The sequence below is a fragment of the Apium graveolens genome, chromosome 11, assembly GCF_009905375.1.
Source record: "Apium graveolens cultivar Ventura chromosome 11, ASM990537v1, whole genome shotgun sequence".
Taxonomy (NCBI): Eukaryota; Viridiplantae; Streptophyta; class Magnoliopsida; order Apiales; family Apiaceae; genus Apium; species Apium graveolens.
This window is the reverse complement of record NC_133657.1, coordinates 176,743,352-176,750,128: the sequence shown is the minus strand read 5'-3', so window position 1 is coordinate 176,750,128 and position 6,777 is coordinate 176,743,352. Positions and strand designations below refer to the sequence as shown.

The following is a 6,777-nucleotide window of genomic DNA, read 5'->3' as shown; positions in this document are numbered from 1 at the left end:
ATTAATATTAATTCTTGCACATATTATATATCGTTCTTTTCATTTTTACGTATTTTTTACACGTACACACAAGTCGAGGTTATTTAGGGAAACAACCTCTTCATTATTCGAAATAAGGGCCAGGCTGTGTGAACGTGATATTCGAGGTATTGTTTAGTTTGGTTTATATTTTTATATTATATATTATAAATTTACATATTTTTATTTATTTTTGTTTTTTATAAGTATATGTATTTAGAATAAATGTTATTGTTTAATTATAAATATATTTATTTCATGTTTTATGTGTTGTGTCGTGTACCCAAATAGTAAATACAAAACTAACACTACATTTCACTCGTTTATTTCGTGTTCGTGTATTTTTCGTGTCGTATACTTAAAATGCAAATACAAACACTAACATTAAATTTTTGTGTTGTATTCGTTTTGTGCGAAAAATTGTCAAGCCTACGTATAAATAATGAGATGGACCTCATGTATTTAAATAAATCTCAACAATTAAAATAGACGTATAATACATATAAAATGGGATTGAGTAGTATCAATCGTTGTTCCGATGTGATCCAAGACCTTCTTCACGCATATGAATTGATATGTAAAAAATTTGATACGAAATTTAATCTGTTAAGAAAAATCTAGCAAATGGAGCGGATATGTAATATGGGCCTTCTTCTCAACCGGTTTTTTGTGGATTGGACCGGGCTTCGGATATTTTTTAATTTGTTCCGAACTACGATCCTGAAATTTGAATACACACAACGACACAACAAGCATGTTGGAGTATCCATGGGGAACGCGGATGATTCCGACGTCGTATTTGCTATTACCTCAGTGGCCCAAACCCAACACCGATGAACTCCTCCTTGCTATGGAGGAATCTGCTTTTGAAGACAAGGTCCTCCTCTCTCTCTCTCTCTCTCTCGCTCTCTCTCTCTCCCCCCCCCTCCCTCCCTCCCTCGCTCTCTCCCTCTCTCCCTCTTTAGAGCCATTCTTTACTTCGTCTATACTAATGAGTTGTTTATATGTATACATCAAGTTATGTATTTATTTATGGGAGATGTATTTACTGAAAACAACAATCTCTCTAATTAAAAGAATATGCAATGTTGTGTTTAGTTATGAGCTAATTGATTATCATTGTTATGTTAGTTGTGTAAATTAGTTATGTTTCTGAAATAATTAGGGATTTTTTTTATTATTTGTATACATGGTTCGTATGAGGTTAAAAAGTCGTAAACTTTTGTTTGGTGTGCGTATGAAAGGCAATGCAACCTAGATGTATTAGGGCCTCAGAAAGAAAATGTGATGAAATAAGAGAAAATAATGATCATGGCTCAGACAGTGGAGAGGAAACAAAGATGTATGATCGGTTTCGTTGGAAGGTGACGAAATTGAAGTGAGAGAAAGATGTAAGAGGAAACTGTTAAAAAATGAAAGTGTGCAAATTTTCTGTTGAGAGATTTCTGGAAAAAATGAATGGGTGGAGATTTGAGCATTCCTTGTGAGTTGGTATGGTGGGTTGATTTAAATTGGCAGGAATGCGTGATTTAAGGTATCTTATAAATATTTATCCACATATAGTACAAATTGCATTTCATTCCCACCTGATTCTGTTTTTCCCAACGAAATGGAGAATTACTGTTTGAAGGAGGTTCGGAGTCAATGTACAAAGATTTGCTGATTACTATATAGCGATGTTGCTCGGACTCTTCATTTTACCTTGATACACGCAACACTCGGACATGGACACTTGGACTTGGACACTTATTTTAGGCTAAAAACATGGATATATTTCAAATTGTTGCCGGGACCAATACTGGGATATGTATCCATGTCGGACACTTCTAGCCGAGTCCAAGTAACATAAGTATATAGCTTATTCCTATTTTATTCATCAAACGTGCGAAATGTAGGTATGCGTTATTTCAGGATTTACTTCATGCAGAGAGCTGTTTGGTTGATTTCTATATTGTGTTGTAATTTTTCCTGTTTATGCTTTACTTTTCTTTGTAGAATTTTGTCCAGTTAACATTAATTGTTTCCTCCTAAACTTTATGTTTTCCAGTATATACTGAGCCTGCTGTTTATTATGTCAGGTCAGGACCGCAGGACTATGAATCTTTTATTTGAGTTCCTAAGGATAAGTTTACTGTTTACTAATAAATATTTCAAAATATGTGGTGAAACCAGCTTATACTTCATTTTTACTAGATATAGAGGTTTTAGTTTTTAAGTATAGTGAGGGCTCTGATTAACCTCTATGTTGCTTGTCTGAATATTCATTAAAAAAGTTCTGTGAGGGAGATGCTAAATTTGAAGAACTGAAATCTATATTTGAAAATATTAAACAGCTTGAAAAAATGCCTCCTAAATTTTGGAGTTTCAACTCTAGTTTTGTCAATAACTTAGTCCAGTGTGTTGCTTAATTTTACTATATCATATTTATATACACAGAATAAGAAGATTTTTTCCTTTTCATGCTACTTGTTGTTTTCTAACTTTCTATGCTTTCTATATAATTTTTCTCCGAGCTCTAAGATTTAGTCAATGGACTGAAGAAGCTCTCTTTTTTTCCTTTGCTGTATATATGTTTAACAAGTCACTGCATTGATTGGATATGTCTTCAGAAGATTTAGTGCTTACTGCTTATCCCCGAATCATGAATTATATTAATCTTGATTATAATTGAAGTACCTTGGAATTTATAGGGGTCTCACTTTTATATGTACCACTAGTTTCAATCTTTTAGGTCATGATTTCATCTTGATGGTTATACCATGTTTCCTGTAAAGGCTATAATCCATAATTCTATATGCAATGGATATACATATACTACTGTAATCTATAATTCTATATGCAATGGATACCTTAAAGTCTTTTCATGAGATATAAAAATGCAGTGATACTTATGAGATATAAAAAATGTAGTGCTTTTTGTTATGAGATCAACTTAAAATTAATTTATTGTTATCTGGGAGCACTAAATACACTCTAAATTCTTACCTCATAGGGATACATGTTAGGAGGGTTCGCTATATTGATCAGACCCTACTTGCATTGTTGTCAGTTCATGAACAAATAATTTTCATTCGTTATCTTATTACTGTTTTCATATTTTGTTATCTTACTGGATTTTTTTTCTCCTGCTTGTTAATAATATTATTTACAGTGTAACGAAATCAGAAAGATGAACAGCAACATTATTGTGATTGGCAAGACAACAGTTGATAATGATAAAGAAGACTTGGACAATGACCCAGATGATGATGATGTTGATAATGTAGAAGAGTCTGAAGGCGATGAGTTTGAACAGGAAACTGGTTGATTGGTACAGCTACTTGAAGCTCTTCTGGTGATACTCTATCCTAGTCAGAGAAGATATGCACGTGAATGACTGGATGATTTTTATATCTGCAGTTATTTTTCGTAATTGTTTGTCTCAATCTGCTTTGCACTAAGACACTGCACTCTTTGAATTAAAATGTTTTATATATGATAATCAAATAGCTTTTGTTCAGTATATTTTGGTCCAAAGTTTGATATACATTGTCCTCTCTGGTTGTATAATTTTTTTATATTGTTATAGTATCACGAAGTTATTAATTCGGTGCTACTTATTTCAAGCATATTAAGTATCACAATAACGCCACTCTTCTTAAGTATCAAAACTTATTATTTGTCCGGAAAGAACATTGTGTTACTGTAATTTCAATGAAAAAAAATACAGATACTTTAATGTCTCTAGTTCATACTTGTAGAAAAGGCAGTTTATTCTTTGTTTACTTGGAGTCTTGGACAAAATTAATGAACACGGCATATGATTATTTACTAAGCAAAACTTGTAATCTCTTCCGACTTCTGGAGTTCCATTTTGCAGGGAGGCTCAATACTAATTTACCCATGTGTAGCTAGTTACTGTAAGCTTCTTTCTTTGCTTTTTTAAACCTGCATTAGTTTCAATATTTAAAGATTGTGGTACTGCGTGTCCTATTGTTTTGTTCTCCAGCGTGCATATCATCTATTCTCTAGTTTTCGGAAATGGGAAAGATTTCATATTGCCCTCGGTTTCAGATTTGGCTTCTAAAATAAAAATTGAAATCTACTGTCTGTAGCATATACTATTTTTTTCATTCGAGGCATGTTCTTGTATTTGCTGTAGTCCCCTCCCCTATAACCCCAAGACATGCAGATCGCACTCGCACAACCCCTTTTGCTTTGCAAATAGGTCATTAGAACAGGAAGAATTAGTTGTTAACATTCATCCGGATTCTCGTATTGATTAACCTTGATCATCATTTAGGCCACATCTGCAGTTTTAAACATCTACAAGTTGCTTCGGCTGCTGTTATGTCAATTGGTTTTCTTCCAATGTGGTCAAATTTTTGAAACTAGGATACTGTAAGGTGCACAACCGGCACCTCTGGGTTGGGGTTCTGGGGTGCCTTGGTGAACTGAGCTAACATCAGGCTGACCTGGGCCAGGTTTCATTAACAGAAGTAATCAATAAACTCAGACTTGGCTCACATCTCATATTTTTGCCTGTGACTTGTGTGAGTTTTAACTATGAATACTCTCTCTTTTGCTTTGATTGAAGTTCCACTCTTCTTTGTCATGTGTTATTTCATCTTTGTGATTAATACTAGACGTGATTGTAATGGATTATGTAAGCATTTGTGTTTACATTTGTATTTAGTGAACTTATATACTGACTAACTCAAGAATTAAGTTTAGGCATCACTTGTCCGTTTCGTGTTTAAATAAGTGTTAGTATAATTAATCGTTGCACATAAAAAAAAGAAAAAGAAAAAAAGTTAACTGTTCTTTTATAATTTGGCCAAATAAAATCGAATTTCTTGCTGGCTATGGGGTTCGAACCCATGCACTTATGTGCAGAATATCTTAAGTCTCCCCCCTCAACCTCTCAGGCAAACCAGCTATGGATTTTAAAAATTGATTTTTCAAAATCTATACATTAAATATAACTGGCAGCTTCTGGAATATACTACTGCTAGCTTTACAATTTATTACTATTTTTTTAATATATATTATATATAATATATATATTTAATATATGTCATAAAAGATTAAATGTTAGAACAACAGCCGGAAACGGCTGCTAATACCCAGTAGGCTGAGGAGCAAAAGGAGGAATCCGCCCGAGGAGGGGCTCGCGTCTGATTAGCTAGTTGGTGAGGCAATAGCTTATCAAGGCGATGATCAGTAGCTGGCCGAGAGGATGATCAGCTATACTGGGACTGAGATACGACCCATTCTCCTACGGGAGGCAGCAGTGGGGAATTTTCTGTAATGGGCGAAAGCCTGACGGAACAATGACGCGCGGAGGTAGAAGGCCCACAGGTCGTGAACTTCTTTAAACCGTATTTTAAAATTTTTAATTTGAATGTGTAGAATTTCCACTTAAGATTAAATAATATAAAATTGTATATAATTGTGAGATTTGATCCATTAACTTTTTTGTGTTTAAAAAAATATTAATATAAATGTTTATTTTCATTGTGATTCGAACCACAACATCTTTTAATATAAATGTTATTGTTAGCATGATTCAAACCAGAATACTGCACTTGTTTATAAGGGAAAGCGCGAGACGGATCATGGCGGGTTTTGGATAAAATCGAAACCGAAACCGCATACCCTCGTTTTTTAAAATTTAAAACCGTAACTGCAACCGAAGCCACTGGTTCAGTTTCGATTTTAAAAATCTCGGTTCGGTTTTTATCGGATCGGGTCCGGTTACCAAACCGCGTCCAATAAAATTAGCAAAATAAATACGAGTAATAAAAATTTTAAACATTTAAAGTACAAATACAAAGTACATTTGTTCCGAAATAAGAATAAAAAGTCATAATAAATTACAACAATCTAAGTTAATGAAAATTAATGAAAATTTCATAAACTTTGAAATGATTTTTTACAGGAGCAATCCAACAGTGGAAACCATGACCAGCGACCGAAAAGTAGAAGCAATTGATGATCAATATATGTAAAACTGCATCTCCTACATCTCCTGTAAAAATGGACATACAAGTGTAAGAGGCCATACATCAGACCTGATTATTACCACCAGCAGGTTCGGAAGTGGACTTCTTGCTCTCAAATGGCTTATCAACAGAACAGTTATGTATGTTACATTTGGTTCTAAAAGGATAGTTAATCTGAGATGGTTCCATCAGTTCTCAACAAACCCTAATTAGAATTGGATCTTCCAGACTCTTAACTGCCAGTTAGCACACAACAGTCCAGTCGCCTCTTATCTCCTTGAAATTGAATCTGATTGTTTAATCTGATAATAGATTTAGGTCGTAAAAGAGTTTGAGTGAGTCTGTATACAGTAAACAACTGACTACTGGTCTAAAGGCCTATGATCAAGCCCAAGTGTTCAAGAGCCCAGTCCATTCCAACACCAGTCTAACACTTTTAAAAGTAATAACTACTTTTAACTTCTATTAAAAAATTATATGTATTTAATAATTTTTAAAACATATATATTAAATATATTTTATTAATTTATTTATTTTTAATTATCGGTTCGGATCGGATTTTTTCGGTTCGGTTTTCACCTATAACTGAACCCGGAAAATTAGTTTCAGTTTCGGTTTTTAATTTTGCGGTTTCGATTTCAGATCGGATTTTTACGGTTCGGATTTTAACGGTTTTTATCGGATTCGGATTAACAGAAGTAATCAATAAACTCAGACTTGGCTCACATCTCATATTTTTGCCTGCGACTTGTGTGAGTTTTAACTATGAATACTC

General features: G+C 33.7%; 1 long non-coding RNA gene and 1 pseudogene across 1 annotated transcript; both read left to right on the top strand.

The window, feature by feature from the left end:
- The first annotated feature begins 552 nt into the window (after nucleotides 1-552).
- Nucleotides 553-3,520, top strand: LOC141698546 (uncharacterized). Its single transcript, XR_012565149.1, has 2 exons — nucleotides 553-895; nucleotides 3,170-3,520. It is a non-coding gene; the product is annotated as an uncharacterized LOC141698546 (long non-coding RNA).
- Nucleotides 3,521-5,033: 1,513 nt separating this feature from the next.
- LOC141699146 (18S ribosomal RNA) lies at nucleotides 5,034-5,327 on the top strand (annotated as a pseudogene).
- The last annotated feature ends 1,450 nt before the right edge of the window (nucleotides 5,328-6,777 follow it).